We start from the raw sequence: 20155 nt of genomic DNA on the forward strand, positions 1-20155 counted from the left end.
TGGCCGAAACATTGTTTTGTATCACTTAAGACAATATATCTTTCGTTTATGAAAAAGGTTCTTGATTAGTCGCACAGCGGCGAGAAAAGAGTTTGATTGGTTGGATGTATTTTGAGTGATGGCGAGAACTTGGATGAGCGAGATATACATCTCGAATCCTAGCCTCAGGAGTGCATGGTATACACCATGTTCCATTTCCATCTTTATTGAAAAAGATTAAGATAGGAATTAAGTATTTTGGAATTTGATTGTGAAAGGGTTTGAAGAAACCGCATTGACAATTTTAGGCGATGGCGAGAGTTAAGATTGGCGAGGCATACGTCTCGAATCTTAACCTCAGGAGTGCATGGTATACACCATGTTCCATTTCCATCTTTATTGAAAGAGTGTTAAATAAGAATTAGGTATTTTGAGTTTTGTTGTGAAAATGACTTGACCATAGATCAAGTATTGATGGACGTTTAAGAGAAATTTGAATGAGTGTTTGAAAGAAAACAAAGTGGATAAACTTGAATGATGGCGAGAGCTAGGATTGGCGAGATATACATCTCGAATCCTAGTCTCAGGAGTGCGCGGTATACACCACGTTCCACTTCCATCTTATTGAAAAGTGTTTGGATAGGAATTAATATTTTTTGAGTTTTTATTAGAAAAAAAAGTGGCTTGACGTTGAATCAAGCGTTTGGTGAAAGTTTGAAAGAAATGGAATAGAACAGAAGGGAAAACTGGATTGATTTGTTTATTGAGACAATACTCGACGTTGGATCGAGTCATTATTTTTGATCTTTTGGAAATGGTTGGTTTTATTCTTGTGTTAGTATCTAACTAGACAGTCAAACAAATAAAACAGTACAAAATTATTACACATCGGGGGAGTGGGGTACATTTTGTCAAATGGGGATTAAAAAATCATGAAATAATTAAATCGGACCCAATCAACAAATAATGCATGAGTGTAAGTGCAAGAGAACCGGCTCATTGTAAGAAAGCCCAAGAGTAAGCTATGTGAGGTTGATGGCGATGCTCAAAAAGCAATCGACTTACAAGGGTATGAAAATGGGCTCGATATTAAATCGAGAAAAATATGATTGTTGTAGTTTTCAAATGGTTTCGAATGTATGATGAAATTAAAAGAAAGTAGATCAACCATGAGTATAATAAAAACATAAACAATAAAATAAAATGCTAAAAGAAAATAAAATGCAAATGCTGAAAGAAATAAAATGCTCAATACGGGTATTGAACCCACTACACTAAAGACCATTGAAACCCCTTATCCACTAGACCATTTGTGGTTACTTATTAATATAATACTAATTTAGATATATAAACCAAAATAGATTAAAAATTAGAATTCAAAAAAATAAAAATAAATATAAAAGAAGGTCTGTTGCACTACCAAATAAATGATGAGGGGACCACAAAATTAAAACCCAGCCGGTTTCCAAAAGAGAAATGAATTGGAAATTAGGAAAACTAAATGTATTTTTTATGGATTAAATCATTTGTTTTATTTAAAATAAAGAAAAAAAAAGAAACTGAAAGAAAAAATGAAACACAGTAAGGAAGAAAAAAAAACTCTCTCGTCGTCCTCAACCAAACTCGCCCTCACTCGCTACGATTCTCCTTCCTCATCGCTCCCTCAAATCACAATCTCACATTCAAAGGCGAGCTAAGATCAAAGGTAAAAAGGAAAATCCCCAAATGAAGACTTACTTCCGGCGACGAAAATGACTCAGGTAAATCTCGAATCTTCTCCCCTCGCCTCTTTTATCCCGATTCGGCTTTGATTTTGGAATTAACTTTTTATTCCTTTGAGATCGCGGCCGCCTCCAAGCTTTAGGGTTTTCTTTTCAAATTCTCCCCCACCGATTCACCCTTTCTCTCTAGTTGTAACAGGTGTTGCCTGCATAATACCAACAACTCTTTCCTCCATTGATTCTGTATTCCTACCTGCATAAGATTACTCCATTAGATTGACAGGCTTAACCTTCATTTCTTTCTGCTGCAGGTTTGTCAAGTTTGGAATTCTGCACAAAATTGCATTGGCCGCCGGTTGATTTTAATAACAGGTGCTTGGCTTGTATCTTGATGAGGCTGAAGCACAATAGTCAGTTTAAGAATTTAATCGTCTTGAAATGACTCCGGTGGGTCTTAGCATGACGGTAACCGTACATATATAATCCTGTACTTCCAAACTCCTTTGCTTTGTCAATGAGACCAGCTCTTCCAAAGAGATGGTCCATACAAGAATAGTGCTTAATCCTTGAATTTATTTGCGTAGACTTCTATCATTTGTCTAAATAGCAATTGCCCTTGTGTTACAAGACCGGAATGAATACAAGCTGTAGGTTTGAGGCCTGTTTAGAACCGCTACCATTGTTACATGATCTGGCTTAATATTATTATTGAACTGATGCACAATTTGTTTTGTTTGCTTGGAAACCAAATCCTGCAGGTTTGAGGTATGTGAAATGACCGGATTGCAAATTGGTTCAGGTTGGAGAGGCTATTGGTTGAATTGAAACTGAATTCTGTTAGAAACTCAGTTGGAAAAAACCGGTTATCAATTATTGAATATTGGATCAATATTGAAGGTTGATTGTAAGGTCATTATGAGTGCTTTGGAGATTAAAAAAAAATCTGTTATAGTGAAGAAGTCATTTTGCTTTTATTCCTGTTGTGGAATTTTTTTTATATATCCTTTTAATTCCAACCAATTATTGTAATGTATTAGTCATTAGGATGTAATAAGTTGTAATAGTATTTAGCTTATGTAAAATGATTCACACAATGCCAAATCTCATGTAATGCAATGCATATGGACATGTTTATGGGATCATGCTTGGTTATTATTTTTTTGACATGGTTATTCTAAAGTAATTGGATTGTTAATGAATGAAATGATTATTTGGACATTTGAATGGTGTAATGAATGTTAGAATGAAATGAATTTGTGGTTGTAGACATGGATAGGGATTATTTTGAAATAGTCTAAAACTCATCTAAATGTCAATTTAAAATCCAAAACCAAATAAAACCAATTAAAATCAAATTAGTCTATAATTTGTTAAAATTACTTTGATATCAATTCTAACATTTATTCGAAAATAAAAATCAATTAGAGTTTGAATCATTAGTAAAAAAACAATTAAGATTAATTTGAAATTTGGAATTAGATTTACTTTGAAATTAAATTAAAATTGAAAAATTAAAAAAGTCAAATAACTAAAATCCATTTTGTAATCACAAAGCACCATGACCAAAAAGTTAGATAATAACCAATGTTTATCACAAAATATGGATTTGGGAATGAATGTATGCAAATGAACTTTAGACCAAGTGCTAAATAAAAATAAAATAACAAAAATGAAAAAATTCAGGATCAAAATTGGGGTATGACAGTTGCCCCTATTTAAGTATCTTCAACTAGAGAATATGAAGCAGGACACTCTTCATATGATCATAGTGGGAGATGGTTAAATACTAAGAAAACCCGGATTTTGATCCTGAATCCCTATGACATGATGTGATATGATATGATATGATATGATATGATATGATATGCATGGATGCAGGATTCTTTTTTTTGTAATTTTTATCTGCTAAGGATATGGTGGACCCTTGACAGGAGATGCTACTAGACAGACCAATCTGTGGGGAATGTTGATGATCCACAGGAAGACAGACAAATGGTAAAAAAAAAAAAACTCGCTGGGGAAGACAAGTCATGCCGGAGAGTCAAACACACACTGGGGAGTAATCGAAGTGGAATTTGATAAGCAGCATTCAGAGTACAAGAGATTTCGGGAGTAAGTTCACATATGACTTACCAGACCTGAATAAGAAAGAAAATGCACAACCGGTTCAGACACAACAAACAGGTTCATATATGACCTGACAATGCTGGGGAATAATCATGGAGAATAACTCTTCAGAGTAGGTTCATATATGAACTGACACCGGAATAAAGCTCAACAACAGGTTCATATATGACCTGAATGGTATTGAACAAACATAGTGAAAAAATCTTCAGAGCAGGTTCAAGTATGACCTGATACCGGAATAAGGGTTCAACAACAGGTTCATACATGACCTGAATAGTATTGAACAAACAGAAAAAAAATCTTCAGTATAGGTTCATGTATGACCTGACACCGGAATAAGGCTCAACAACAGGTTCATACATGACCTGAATAGCATTGAACAAAAGGAAAGACTCTTCAGAGCAGGTTCAAGTATGACCTGACCCCGGAATAAAAGCTCAATAACAGGTTCATATATGACCTGAATAGTATTGAACAAAAGGAAAGACTCTTCAGTACAGGTTCATGTATGACCTGACACCGGAATAAGGCTCAACAATAGGTTCATATATGACCTGAATAGTATTGAACAAAAGGAAAGACTCTTCAGAGCAGGTTCAAGTATGACCTGACACCGGAATAAGGGTTCAACAACAGGTTCATACATGACCTGAATGGTATTGAACAAAAGGAAAAACTTCAGAGCAGGTTCAAGTATGACCTGACCCCGGAATAAAAGCTCAACAACAGGTTCACATATGACCTGAATAGTATTGAACAAAAGATTGGAAAAAACTCTTCAGAGCAGGTTCAAGTATGACCTGACCCCGGAATAGCCACAATTAGACTCTGAACGTAAGCAATGGACTACAACCAACTTTTAACGGATTTTTGCCAATAACAATTGGACTTGAAAATGACCATGAAAACCGGATGTTGGTTTAAGGATACCAAAGACAAACTGGAATTAGAGGTCCAAGGACATAGGATCAACAACGAGACCTAGGTCAATGCACAATGAGCACGAAATACCTTTCGGCTATGCATGATTTGAATTTCCTTTTAAGCATGATATATGAATGATCATGATTATGAGAATGCTGACACTGGGCAGACTGGGAGTTTGTAGGGACTGTTTACAGAGATTCTGATTCCTCAATACCAATAACTCGTACCCGTACAGTTAACAGGCGCATCTAGAGGAGAAACTATCATGATTGACAGTTATAGATAACCAAAGGTCCATCCTTCTAGAGGATTCATAAGTTGTACTCCGTGGGGACTTTTGTTGGTGCTCTAGGAATATTTACGCAACCTCGAGGCTTTTGGGGAAACAAATGATTTTCCTTCGATTTTCACATGTATCAAAGTAAATTTGTTCTAAATTTCAAATTCTTTTTCCAAGTTTCAAAACTTCATTATTAACAAATAAAGGACATTTTGCATAACAAAGAAAAGCATAGATGAACACAAATTAACAATGATTGGGAAAACTTGTATTTTATTCAAGAATGGTAGCACACAAATGGCGTAGCTCCATAGAGTGTTACATTTTTTTGAAAATGGCAATAAGGAAAGGTTTACATTGAATTCAGTGACCACTAACATCCTTAATAGATATGATCCCCCAAAAACCTTGCTCCTAAGGGGAGTGACTGGATTAATCTTCCACCTCAAATTCTTCGGTGTTAATCAGTAACAACTGATGCAGTTTATGCCTTTATGCCCCTAACTTTTTCCTGGATCGCCCTTTCGGGTTTTCAACCCACCGGGACGCTCTTTTTTTGCCTAAGTCGCCTTTTCAGGTTTCCAACTTAGCGAGTTTTTTATTAGGCATAGTATTTTTTAACTGCATCAGAGTTCACGGGGTGTGAGAGCTCTTCATCATCCATAGTTGTGAGAATCAAGGCACCTCCGGAGAAAGCTTTCTTTACAACATATGGGCCTTCATAATTGGGAGTCCACTTCCCGCGTGAGTCCTTGTGTATTGGCAAGATCTTTTTAAGCACGAGGTCTCCTTCTCTGAATTCCCGAACACGTACTTTCTTGTCAAAAGCCCTTTTAAGCCGTTTCTGGTATAATTGTCCATGGCACAAAGAAGTCAATCGCTTCTCATCTATGAGGTTCAACTGATCAAATCTATTTTGAATCCACTCAGCCTCTTCTAGCTTGGTCTCCATCAAGATTCTCATTGAAGGTATCTCTACTTCAATTGGGAGAACTGCCTCCATCCCATATACCAAAGAGAACGGGGTTGCCCCTGTTGAAGTACGGACGGAAGTCCGGTATCCATGCAGTGCGAAAGGTAACATCTCGTGCCAATCCTTATAGGTTTTTACCATTTTTTGCATTCTTGATGTTTTTATTAGCGGCTTCAACAGCGCCATTCATCTTTGGACGATATGGTGAAGAGTTATGATGCTCAATCTTGAAACTCTCGCATAATTCTTTCATGGTCTTATTGTTCAGATTAGTCCCATTATCTGTGATGATCCGACTTGGAATTCCATAACGGCAAATGATCTCTTTCTTGAGAAACCGTGCAACCACTTGCTTTGTCACATTAGCATAAGAGGCGGCTTCTACCCATTTGGTAAAGTAATCAATGGCAACCAGGATGAAGCGGTGACCATTGGAAGCTTTAGGCTCGATGGCGCCAATCATGTCGATGCCCCACATTGAGAAAGGCCAAGGTGACGTCAAAACATTCAGTAGGGTCGGAGGCACGTGTACCTTGTCGGCATATATTTGGCATTTATGACATTTTCTAGCATAATTGAAACAGTCGGATTCCATGGTCAGCCAGTAATAACCAGCTCTCAAAATCTTCTTGGCCATGGCATGCCCATTGGCATGAGTTCCAAAGGATCCTTCATGAATCTCCTTGATCAACAGGTCCGCTTCACGTCCATCCACGCATCTGAGCAGAATCATGTCGTGATTCCTCTTGTACAACACACCATTGCTTAAGAAGAATTTGGATGCTAACTTCCTCAATGTTTTCTTGTCAAGGGTTGTTGCATCTGTTGGATATTCTTGATTTTGCAAAAAGCATTTGATGTCATGAAACCAGGGTTTACCATCGGCTTCTTCTTCAACTGACTGACAGTAGGCAGGCTCGACTTTCCGCTCGATCTGAATGAGAGGTGCTTCATTATGGAATCTAACTTGGTACATTGAAGCCAACATAGCCAAAGCATCAGCAATTTGATTCTCAGTTCTCGGGATATGACGGAAAGTGATTTCGTCAAAGTATTTTATTAATTCCATGACATAGGCACGATATGGGATCAACTTGGTATCACGGGTTTCCCATTCGCCCTTGACTTGGTATATCACCAAGGCTGAGTCTCCACATACTTCGAGGATTTTGATTCGGAGATCAATTGCTGCTTCAATGCCTAGGATGCACGCCTCACATTCTGCTATATTGTTCGTGCAATCAAAACACAACCTTGCTGTGAAGGGAGTGTATCCACCATTTGGATTCAACAGGACAGCTCCTACGCCATGCCCCATGTAATTGGAGGAACCATCAAACATGAGCTTCCACCGAGATCCGGGTTCAGGTCCTTCATCAAGTCCTGGGATTTCACAATCTTTTACTACCATAATGTCTTCATCAGGGAAATCAAACTTCAACGACTGGTAATCTTTAACGGGTTGGTTTGCCAAGTAATCGGACAACACACTTCCTTTGATGGCTTTCTGAGACACATATTGGATGTCATACTCAGATAGTAACATCTGCCAACGGGCGAGTCTTCCAGTCAAAGCAGGCTTTTCAAAGATGTACTTTATTGGATCCATTTTTGAGATCAACAAAGTAGTGTGGCAAATCATGTATTGTCTTAGACGACGAGCGGCCCATGCTAACGCACAACAAGTTTTCTCCAAGAGTGAGTATCGGGATTCACAATCGGTAAACCTCTTACTTAGATAATAGATGGCATGCTCCTTTCGACCGGTTTCGTCATGTTGTCCCAGCACACATCCCATTGACTTTTCAAGCACAGTTAAGTACATAAAGAGTGGTCTCCCCTGGACAGGTGGAATTAGAATAGGGGGCTCTTGCAGGTATTGTCCGATTCTCTCAAAAGCCATTTGGCAGTCAGAATTCCATTCAACTGCTTGATCTTTTCGAAGCAATTTGAAGATAGGCTCACATGTGGCCATCATATGTGAGATAAACCTTGAGATATAATTCAAACGTCCCAGGAAGCCTCTAACCTCTCACTCGGTGCGTGGAGCAGGCATCTCTTGTATAGCTCGGACCTTGTCAGGGTCCACCTCGATTCCTCGTTGGCTGACAATGAAACCAAGCAACTTTCCGGATCGGACACCGAAGGTGCATTTAGCAGGATTCAGCCGTAGTCGAAATTTCCGAAGACGCTCAAATAGCTTTTGCAAATGGTCTATGTGATCCTCTTCACCTTGGGATTTTGCAATCATATCATCCACATAAACCTCAATTTCCTTGTGCATCATGTCATGGAAAAGAGTGACCATTGCTCTTTGGTAAGTTGCCCCAGCATTTTTGAGACCGAATGGCATTACCTTGTAGCAAAATGTTCCCCAAGGGGTGATGAATGTGGTCTTTTCCATGTCTTCTGGATCCATCTTGATTTGATTATAACCCGAGAATCCGTCCATAAAGGAGAAGACTGCGAACTTAGCAGTGTTGTCTACCAGAGTGTCAATATGTGGCAGGGGGAAATCGTCCTTTGGACTAGCTTTGTTTAGATCCCTATAATCAACACACATCCTGACCTTGCCATCCTTTTTGGGTACAGGTACTATGTTAGCTACCCATTGAGGGTACTTTGCAACTGCTAGAAAACCGGCATCAAATTGACGTTTCACCTCGTCACAAATCTTTAGAGCCATGTCGGGTCTTGCTCTTCGGAGCTTCTGCTTCACTGGCGGACAATCTGGCTGTAGTGGTAACTTGTGGACAACAATGTCACTATCTAAACCTGGCATATCCTGATATGACCAAGCAAATACATCTACATATTCATGTAGCAACTTGATCAATCTTTCCTTGATGCTTGCCTCAAGTGTAGTCCCAACTTTGACCTCTTTCTTGTCCTCTTCAGTGCCAAGGTTGATTGTTTCCACTGGTTCTTGATGTGGCTGAAGGGCCTTTGACTCGTGCTCGAGCATCCTTTCCAGTTCTTCTGGGAAATCACCATCTTCCTCACTCTCCTCTTCCGCTTGGTAGATGGGGAGTTCAAAATTATAGGAAGTAGCGGGGTCATCGAATTCAACTGGTTTATTGATTATTCTGCATGTTTTTTAATGATGGGTTTTTTTTAGAAAAAATGGAAATAAAATGCAAAAGAAGTAAAAAAAATATTTTTGTAGTTTTTGAAAGGATTGCCATTTTTTAAAAAAAAACAGATAAATGAACGACAAGAATTTGAACAAAATGCTCTTTATTTGTCATAATGATTTTTTCGAAATTCAAAAGGGGCCCTACAAATGATCCATTAGCCTTAGGCAGAGCTAAGGGTTTTCAAAAAACACACAAAGGAAAACAACAATTACTTTGACACAGGAAAAACTTCTGGAATCTCAACCGCTTCCCAGTTTGTCAGGGCTGCTTCACACCGGTATATCAGATTTGATGTTTCTCCATCTTCAGTGTCATCTTCCACTGCACCAACTTGTTCTCCATGGATAAATCCTTTGCTCAGGAAAACTTCTTGTATGCTCCGCACACGGTCCTTTGCAGGGACCATGGCTCCTTCATTAGCAAAAGACTTATACCCCAAACCAAAACGGTCATTTTTCTCATTGACGTTGATGACTTGCCCCCAACCTGCAGGGCCTCCACTTTCAACTGCTGATTTTGCACTCTTCAAAGAAGCGAATGACAAACTAGCTTTCTCAACAGGATCCTTAACCTCTTCAAGTGTGGCATTGGATATTTCTAGGGCTTGAAAGGGGGTTTCTAAGGCATCCTCATCAGCCTCAATATAACGGAAAGAGGAGAGTTGACTGATGATAAAGTCCTCTTCACCTGAGACAATAACGAGTTTGTTATCGACAACGAACTTCATCTTTTGATGCAGAGTCGAAGTTACTGCCCCAGCAGCATGTATCCATGGGCGTCCCAAAAGGCAGCTATAAGCTGGATTTATATCCATGACTTGGAAATTGATGGGGAATACATGCGGTCTAATCTGTATCGGTAACTCTACCTCCCCAACTACTGTCCTTCGTGAACCATCAAATGCTTTCACCACAAGCGCACTAGGTTTCAACTCTGAACCTTGATAAGATAATTTAGAAAGTGCCCTCTTTGGTAGAACATTGAGGGACGATCCAGTGTCAACTAAAACTCTAGCCAGAGCATCTTCTTGGCACTTTATGGATACGTGCAAAGCGCGGTTGTGATTCTTCCCCTCTTTGGGTAGCTCTTCATTGCTGAAACTTAGAGTATTGCAGGCTGTGATATTGGCGACCACTCCATCGAATTGGCCGACCGTTATATCTTGGGTAACGTGAGCCTGAGCAAGCACTTTTAGTAGAGCCTCCCTATGAGCTTCGGAATTCAGAAGCAAGGACAAGATAGATATTTTTGATGGTGTTTGATGTAACTGATCAACTATCTTGTAGTCAGATTTCTTTATTATCCTTAGGAACTCACTTGCTTCATCTGTTTGCACAGCCGACTGTGCCCCTCCATGTTCTGGGGTAGGATTTACATTTGCAGCTCCCCTTGTTGGCTCTTGAGGGTTCACATTAAAATTGGGAGTATAAATCCGACCACTACGGGTCATCCTGCTTGTCCCTGCGATATTGGTGATGTCAGTGTCAACATTCTCCAAAACATCCTTACTTTCAGCAATTTTGGGCTTTCCATCTACCACTCCATCCACCACTGTTATGTCGTACTTCCAGGGTACCGCCTTGGTGCTCTCAAAAGGAAATGGGGTAGGCATGCAAACTACCACGGGTGACGGATGAACAACGTCTCTCCTGTGATAAGTCACCTCAAACGGTTCTGGTATGTTAAAAACAGGTTCAATGACCGAAACTTCCTCATTTATTGCTGGACCAGAAATTTGTAAAACACCTTGATTCATCAAATTCTGAATGTCATTTCGTACCACTTTACATCCTTTTGGCTGAATGGCACATTCTTCACAGCTATCGTGACATGCGTCAATCAATCTAGCCCTCACCAATCCTGCATGAAGCGCTAGCAACGGAGTTTTAACATCTTCCACGTTTTTGATTACACACACATCAGAAGCCTCTTCGACGGCATTAACATCACCATGTGCTGGCAAAGGGTTGTTCTTGACATTGGGTTCGACGTCTCGAAATGAAAGAATCTTCTTCTCAACCAGGTCTCGCACAATATGCTTTAAAGCATAACATCCTTCTAAATCATGTCCAGGGGCATCCCCATGGAAAGGACAATGGGCATCTGGATTGTACCACGGAGGTAAAGGATTAGGTGGAGGACCCAAAGATCTGGGCGTCACTAACCCTTTCTGTAGCAATGATGGGTACAATTCAGTGTATGTCATAGGGATTGAAGCAAACGGAAGTCTACTTCTCTGTACCCTATTTTGATTTTGGGGATTTTGCGAACGAGGAGCCTGCGCCCTCGGTTGTTGATAAGCAGGTGGCGCTGGCGCCTGCTGGTATATCGGCGATTGTTGAGCGGGTTGATAAACATGAGCTTGTGGTTGGTTAAAATTTGGTGTGACTGCTGCCACATACGGTTGTTGAACGTATTGTACTGGATAAATCGGTTGTTGTTGAGCAAATTGGTGTTGCTTCTTCCATGAATGACTCCTTCTTTGACTGGTTGATACTGCATTCGTATCACCCTCCTTCTTTCTTTGAAACCCTCCAGGGAACTTTTTGGCATTACTACCAGATGTTTCAGAGGTAGTCACCATCTTTCCATTCTTCAGTCCTAGCTCGACCTTTATGCCCACGGCGACCAGGTCAGAGAAGCTCGCAGATACACTACTCACCATTCTTTCATAAAACACAGGTTTGACTGTATCCATGAACCAATCTGCTAACTCCTTCTCGGCCAGAGGTGGTTCGACTTGCGAGGCCACTTCCCTCCATCTTTGCGCGTATTCCTTAAAAGACTCCTTATCTTTTTGGGACATGCTGAGCAGTTGTCTCCTATCTGGGGCCATATCCATATTATACTTGTAATGTTGGATGAAGGCATCAGACAAGTCCTGGAAACAACGAATCCTGCTTTGATCAAGGCTTAAGTACCACTTGGAGGGAGCACCCCTCAAGCTGTCCTGGAAGCAATGTATCATAAGCTTGTCATCCTCTACATGCGCAGCCATTTTTCGATAGTACATAATAAGGTGACTCTTAGGACACGAGTGGCCCTCATACTTATCGAAATCTGGGGTCTTGAACTTCGCAGGAATCACAAGACCGGACACTAAGCACATCTCCTTAGCGGTGGCACCAAAAACTTGGTCGCCTTCCATAGCCCTCAATCTCTTCTCAAGCAGCTGGTAGTTCTCCTTCATCGCTCTTAGGTCCTCCTGCCTTTCCTCATCTTCATCTGAAAAGTCTGGAGCGTGTTGTTGATCCTCAAAGTAGGGTTGCACGTGTGCACGAACGAGAGGAGGTGCGAACGTGTGGACCACAGGATGATTTTCGTTTATGGTCGGTAGAGGGGCCGTCTGCTGAGCGGATGGTGCAAAACCAGGTGCACCTTCAACTGTAGGCGTGAAACCGGGAGGTAAACCATAGGTTGGCCAGGTTGTTGGTACCGTCCTTGCAGGTTGGGGTTCAATCGTTGGACCGGCGATTTCTGAAACAACCGTTGTTTGGGTGTCTAATTTTGCCCGGATGACCTATAATATCTCCATGACCTGACCCATGTTGCCACGCAGGTCTTCGAGCTCTGAGCTCACTCGCTCCAATTCATGCTCTTGATCTGCCATTCTTTGACGAGCTCGGGCACGAGTATTATATTGGTGTTGAAAATTCAGCGTGAAACTGGAGGAAGAAAGGACAGAATGAGACTCTAGTTTTGAAAATGCATGAATGCATGTATGGATGCATTTTGTTTGCAAAACTCTTGGTTAGTTTCAATCATTCATTTCAAAATGTCACAACACTTGTTCGCAAATATTTAAAATAATAAGGAAATGAAACACAATAAAATGAATCTCAAAAGCGATTTTTCATTAATCTCATATCCAAGTTCAAATACAAACAAGGTGCTCATGGTTTATGGGCTTTCCGAACCGTAGCAAGGTCAGTAGTTAACCCTTCTAACATTGCCTTACAAAACTTAATGAAATTAAAGACTTGGTGCAGGGTGTTCTCTGGACACATGCACCAATCCGCCTTTTGCAGCTTCTCAGGTAGCTCACGCATGATGGAACTCGCAAATCCGGACAGCTTCAGAAATTTGCCTTTCCACTCAGTGTAAAGCCCTTGGAGATCTTGGATAATGCGCACGTCTTCAGCCTTGGTCACCTCTATGTCCCTATAGAGGTTTCTCCAATATCTGCATTCATTTAGCAACACCATATAGGCGGCATCCTGATCCCCACCTTCAAGCGCCTGGATTCTAGCATCGGCTCGATCCAAATGATGTTTCAACCGTGTGCAAACTCTTTCTGACTCTTCAGTCTTCAGCTTCTCACGTTCCAGAGCATCCCTGTACTTCTGAATGGTATTCTCCAATTCACGAGTACGAATCTCAGAAATCAACCGTGCTTCCCTTTTCATCTCAAAGGGCAGCTCTAGAGTCTTGTTGAGTTTTTGAATCCGGAATAAAGCTCTATCCAACTCTTCTTCCTTTGATTTGAACACAGATTTAGTGCTAAAGAGCGCTTGTCCAAACTTTTCTCTCCTTACTTCAGACTCTCTGGCTCTTTTGTTGGAGACTTCAAGCTCCTTGTCCTTCTTTTGTTGATCGTCTTTCAAGTTCCCATTCTCTATCGAGACTCGGCCAAGCTTGATTCTCAAATCAGCATTTTCCAACTCCAACTCCTTGATACGGGCATTGAGCTTCTCCACATCTTCAGGTAATATGGTCTCTGGCTCAGGAACCAATGGATAGATAGAAGGATCAAATGGATAAGGGAGTTTAATCATCTGAACCCTTTCTCTAACCCAACAAGTGTAAGGCTCTCGGGCAATGACATTTCTCTTACCCAACTCCTTACCTTTCCTGATAACTGCTTGCCAAGACCTCTTGATCTTTTTCACCATTGGATGATCCGCTTCAACACCATGTAAGATGAAAGGCTCTAGAGCTTTAGCTTCTGGAGGGCCATTCATAGGGTACCCATGCTGCCGTAGAGATAGCACGGGGTTATAGTTGATGCAACCCTTGGTTCCTACCAAAGGCACATTGGGGAAGTCTCCAATGCTGACAATCACATTCTCGGTTTCCCAATCCCTGATATACCACTTAACATGACTGGAAGTGAGGGAAGCTAACTTCTGGAAGGGCTTGAGTTCCTTTGAGACAAAAGGACCCTCCTCGGGCATGTGGGATCTAAACCAGGCGTGCAACAACTGCGCGCAACATAAGACAATTCCTCCCTTCCTCTCATGACGATCATGGAGAGTGTAATAGAGATCTGCCAAGAGGAACGGTACAGGGTTACCAGAGAGGAAAATTCTCACCGCCAGGTGGTCCACGAAATGGTCAATATTTGGGAAGAGGACTATCCCATATATCAACACGGCTAACACAGCATAGAAGGATTCCCAATCCCCTTCTTTTTCCATCTTCTTGGCCTGATCTTCCAAGAACTTCCTAGAAAAATCACTGAAAGGTCCTTTCACATCCCAATTATCCACGACTTCAGAAACTTTCAGACCCAAAGCTGAAGCTATTCTCTTGGGAGGAATATCTTCATCAAGCTTAGGAAATGGATTGTGATCCTTCAAATTCCGGCCTATGATCCTCTCAACCTCCTCCAAAGTAGGAGCCAACTGGAAGTCAGAAAATGTGAAACAACGTAGAGGTGGATCATAGAACTGAGCAATAGTCACTGCGGTCATCATGTCCATCTTCTCATTCAGGATGTCCAGAATTCTTCCATAGTTTTGTACAAAGCTGTTGAGTTTGAATGGTGTTATTTTGGCACTCAACTTCTGCAGGTTGGTAAGGTCCACGTTCTTGTATTTGAACTGAAAAGTGCCTCTTCTCTCAGGATTCATCTTGCTAACAAGTCTTGGACTCCTGAAATAATGCGAAACAACTAAGAGTTTTGCTTTTTATGCATATGCAATGAATGAATGGATGCAATGTTTTATTTTTATTTTTTTATTTTTTTTAGGTTCAAAGGTCCGAGGTATGGATAAATTTGATTGCTTTTCCAAAATGGGGTTCTCACCGGGTATGACCTAGGGCTTTTGTTACAAAGGATCCCCAGAGTCATTGATTCACAAGAATGTTTGACGCTTACGGGAAATACTTCCCGATCGTCAACTCCATCGAAGGAATCTATTCTGGGTGAGGTTCTCGTACCGACTCTTACGAAGTATACACCTCGCGAGTCCGTACTACGCAACCATCGACTGGGTTCTAGACAGGATACTCAGAGTCATGGATTCAAAAGACTGTTTGACGCTTACGGAAAATACTTTCCGGTCATCAACTCCATCTGGAGAATCTATTCTGAGCGAGGTTCTCGTATCGATCCTTACGAGGTATCCACCTCGGGAATCCATACTACGCAACCATCATTTCTAGTTGGCCAAAGGTTTAATGTTCTAAAAGGTCCTTAGAGTCATGGACCCCTTTGAAACATCGAAGCTTACGAGGTATACACCTCGGGCGACAATATTCGCAAAAGGATCTACTCTAAGTGAGGTTCTCGTACCGACTCTTACGAAGTATACACCTCGGGAGTCTGTACTACTCAACCATCATCCTATCTTATGTTTTTTCACTCTAGACTCGGGTGTAGAGTCTTTCCCACATGGTTTGCAATCAAATACCCAAGTACCAACAATCGCAATAGAACCAATATTCAACAGATATATCAATATAATAATAAAGATAGTAAAAAAGCAATAAATAAGGAAAAGCCACACAATTAAACAAACAAAGGCACACAAACGTCCTAACTAGGCTTGACTCACTTAGGGATTTGTTTTCCCCAGCAGAGTCGCCATCTGTCGCACCTCGAAAAAATGGGGATACGACTTCAAAGCGAAGCGCGATCGCACGCTCGCAATGATGGACTGAACAGAGTCGCCACCGAACTTTATTTATTCCTAAAAAGGAAAGGGGAAATATCGATAAAACCCAAGACAAAAGAAAAGGATAAGATATGGTCATCGCAACCAATATCCGGGTTCGGAAGTCGATTACGCAAGGGGAAGGTATTAGCACCCCTCACGTCCGTTGTACTCAACGGGAACCATTAGGTCAGTTGTGTGCGTTAGTGTTAGTTGAAATATTAGGCTTTTCGAATTTATTAGGTGGGAAAGAAAGAATAGAAGAGAGGAGAAATGTTTTTGGATTTTTTAACGAAGGACTAAACCTAAGTTTTTTATTAGTGGGCCTGACAAGATTTACAAATCCTGCTCCTACGTATCTCAAAAGAGAAATCAAGGCTTACGTAGTTCTGGGTAGAAAAATGTTTGTTTGTTGGTCGATTTTAGCGAAAGCTATATTGTATTAATCGATGAAAACATCGTTTTACCCAAAACAGATGAGGAGTGGACGCGTACCACACATCGAACAGATTTATAAATCTACATTCGGAAAAGCGTCATTATCTCTACTCAACAATCGTGGCCGAAACATTGTTTTGTATCACTTAAGACAATATATCTTTCGTTTATGAAAAAGGTTCTTGATTAGTCGCACAGCGGCGAGAAAAGAGTTTGATTGGTTGGATGTATTTTGAGTGATGGCGAGAACTTGGATGAGCGAGATATACATCTCGAATCCTAGCCTCAGGAGTGCATGGTATACACCATGTTCCATTTCCATCTTTATTGAAAAAGATTAAGATAGGAATTAAGTATTTTGGAATTTGATTGTGAAAGGGTTTGAAGAAACCGCATTGACAATTTTAGGCGATGGCGAGAGTTAAGATTGGCGAGGCATACGTCTCGAATCTTAACCTCAGGAGTGCATGGTATACACCATGTTCCATTTCCATCTTTATTGAAAGAGTGTTAAATAAGAATTAGGTATTTTGAGTTTTGTTGTGAAAATGACTTGACCATAGATCAAGTATTGATGGACGTTTAAGAGAAATTTGAATGAGTGTTTGAAAGAAAACAAAGTGGATAAACTTGAATGATGGCGAGAGCTAGGATTGGCGAGATATACATCTCGAATCCTAGTCTCAGGAGTGCGCGGTATACACCACGTTCCACTTCCATCTTATTGAAAAGTGTTTGGATAGGAATTAATATTTTTTGAGTTTTTATTAGAAAAAAAAGTGGCTTGACGTTGAATCAAGCGTTTGGTGAAAGTTTGAAAGAAATGGAATAGAACAGAAGGGAAAACTGGATTGATTTGTTTATTGAGACAATACTCGACGTTGGATCGAGTCATTATTTTTGATCTTTTGGAAATGGTTGGTTTTATTCTTGTGTTAGTATCTAACTAGACAGTCAAACAAATAAAACAGTACAAAATTATTACACATCGGGGGAGTGGGGTACATTTTGTCAAATGGGGATTAAAAAATCATGAAATAATTAAATCGGACCCAATCAACAAATAATGCATGAGTGTAAGTGCAAGAGAACCGACTCATTGTAAGAAAGCCCAAGAGTAAGCTATGTGAGGTTGATGGCGATGCTCAAAAAGCAATCGACTTACAAGGGTATGAAAATGGGCTCGATATTAAATCGAGAAAAATATGATTTTTATAGTTTTCAAATGGTTTCGAATGTATGATGAAATTAAAAGAAAGTAGATCAACCATGAGTATAATAAAAACATAAACAATAAAATAAAATGCTAAAAGAAAATAAAATGCAAATGTTGAAAGAAATAAAATGCTCAATACGGGTATTGAACCCACTACACTAACGACCATAGAAACCCCCTATCCACTAGACCATTTGTGGTTACTTATTAATCTAATACTAATTTAGATATATAAACCAAAATAGATTAAAAATTAGAATTCAAAAAAATAAAAATAAATATAAAAGAAGGTCTGTTGCACTACCAAATAAATGATGGGGGGCCCACAAAATTAAAACCCAGCCGGTTTCCAAAAGAGAAATGAATTGGAAATTAGGAAAACTAAATGTATTTTTTATGGATTAAATCATTTGTTTTATTTAAAATAAAGAAAAAAAAAGAAACTGAAAGAAAAAATGAAACACAGTAAGGAAGAAAAAAAAACTCTCTCATCGTCCTCAACCAAACTCGCCCTCACTCGCTACGATTCTCCTTCCTCATCGCTCCCTCAAATCACAATCTCACATTCAAAGGCGAGCTAAGATCAAAGGTAAAAAGGAAAATCCCCAAATGAAGACTTACTTCCGGCGACGAAAATGACTCAGGTAAATCTCGAATCTTCTCCCCTCGCCTCTTTTATCCCGATTCGGCTTTGATTTTGGAATTAACTTTTTATTCCTTTGAGATCGCGGCCGCCTCCAAGCTTTAGGGTTTTCTTTTCAAATTCTCCCCCACCGATTCACCCTTTCTCTCTAGTTGTAACAGGTGTTGCCTGCATAATACCAACAGCTCTTTCCTCCATTGATTATGTATTCCTACCTGCATAAGATTACTCCATTAGATTGACAGGCTTAACCTTCATTTCTTTCTGCTGCAGGTTTGTCAAGTTTGGAATTCTGCACAAAATTGCATTGGCCGCCGGTTGATTTTAATAACAGGTGCTTGGCTTGTATCTTGATGAGGCTGAAGCACAATAGTCAGTTTAAGAATTTAATCGTCTTGAAATTACTCCGGTGGGTCTTAGCATGACGGTAACCGTACATATATAATCCTGTACTTCCCAAACTCCTTTGCTTTGTCAATGAGACCAGCTCTTCCAAAGAGATGGTCCATACAAGAATAGTGCTTAATCCTTGAATTTATTTGCGTAGACTTCTATCATTTGTCTAAATAGCAATTGCCCTTGTGTTACAAGACCGGAATGAATACAAGCTGTAGGTTTGAGGCCTGTTTAGAACCGCTACCATTGTTACATGATCTGGCTTAATATTATTATTGAACTGATGTAGAATTTGTTTTGTTTGCTTGGAAACCAAATCCTGCAGGTTTGAGGTATGTGAAATGACCGGATTGCAGATTGGTTCAGGTTGGAGAGGCTATTGGTTGAATTGAATATGAATTCTGTTAGAAACTCAGTTGGAAAAAACCGGTTATCAATTATTGAATATTGGATCAATATTGAAGGTTGATTGTAAGGTCATTATGAGTGCTTTGGAGATTAAAAAAAATATCTGTTATAGTGAAGAAGTCATTTTGCTTTTATTCCTGTTGTGGAATTTTTTTTATATATCCTTTTAATTCCAACCAATTATTGTAATGTATTAGTCATTAGGATGTAATAAGTTGTAATAGTATTTAGCTTATGTAAAATGATTCACACAATGCCAAATCTCATGTAATGCAATGCATATGGACATGTTTATGGGATCATGCTTGGTTATTATTTTTTTGACATGGTTATTCTAAAGTAATTGGATTGTTAATGAATGAAATGATTATTTGGACATTTGAATGGTGTAATGAATGTTAGAATGAAATGAATTTGTGGTTGTAGAAATGGATAGGGATTATTTTGAAATAGTCTAAAACTCATCTAAATGTCAATTTAAAATCCAAAACCAAATAAAACCAATTAAAATCAAATTAGTCTATAATTTGTTAAAATTACTTTGATATCAATTCTAACATTTATTCGAAAATAAAAATCAATTAGAGTTTGAATCATTAGTAAAAAAAACAATTAAGATTAATTTGAAATTTGGAATTAGATTTACTTTAAAATTAAATTAAAATTAAAAAATTAAAAAAGTCAAATAACTAAAATCCATTTTGTAGTCACAAAGCACCATGACCAAAAAGTTAGATAATAACCAATGTTTATCACAAAATATGGATTTGGGAATGAATGTATGCAAATGAACTTTAGACCAAGTGCTAAATAAAAATAAAATAACAAAAATGAAAAAATTCAGGATCAAAATCGGGGTATGACAGACATGTTGCAAGATACAGAGGTAGACTCTGAAGGGGAAGTCATATAGTGTGCCATGTTGGTAGACTCTGGACCAGTCAATAATGAAGAAGCTCTCAAGAAGAAAGTGTGGTTGAAGTACATGAATGAAGAACTTGAGGCTATATAAAGAAACAATACTTGGGAGTT

The 20155-nt window shown here is 39.5% G+C and overlaps 1 long non-coding RNA gene across 2 annotated transcripts; it reads left to right on the plus strand.

Annotated features, from left to right (window-relative positions):
* The first annotated feature begins 1878 nt into the window (after positions 1-1878).
* Positions 1879-19447, plus strand: LOC127115354 (uncharacterized). Of its 2 annotated transcripts, XR_007800704.1 has the most exons (3): positions 1879-1899; positions 2012-2458; positions 18934-19447. It is a non-coding gene; the product is annotated as an uncharacterized LOC127115354 (long non-coding RNA). The 2 variants fall into 2 exon arrangements; XR_007800703.1 differs by lacking the exon at positions 1879-1899 and having other exon boundaries at positions 1932-2458.
* Positions 19448-20155: the final 708 nt, after the last annotated feature.

The sequence above is a fragment of the Lathyrus oleraceus genome, chromosome 1 (assembly GCF_024323335.1).
Source record: "Lathyrus oleraceus cultivar Zhongwan6 chromosome 1, CAAS_Psat_ZW6_1.0, whole genome shotgun sequence".
Lineage (NCBI taxonomy): Eukaryota > Viridiplantae > Streptophyta > Magnoliopsida > Fabales > Fabaceae > Lathyrus > Lathyrus oleraceus.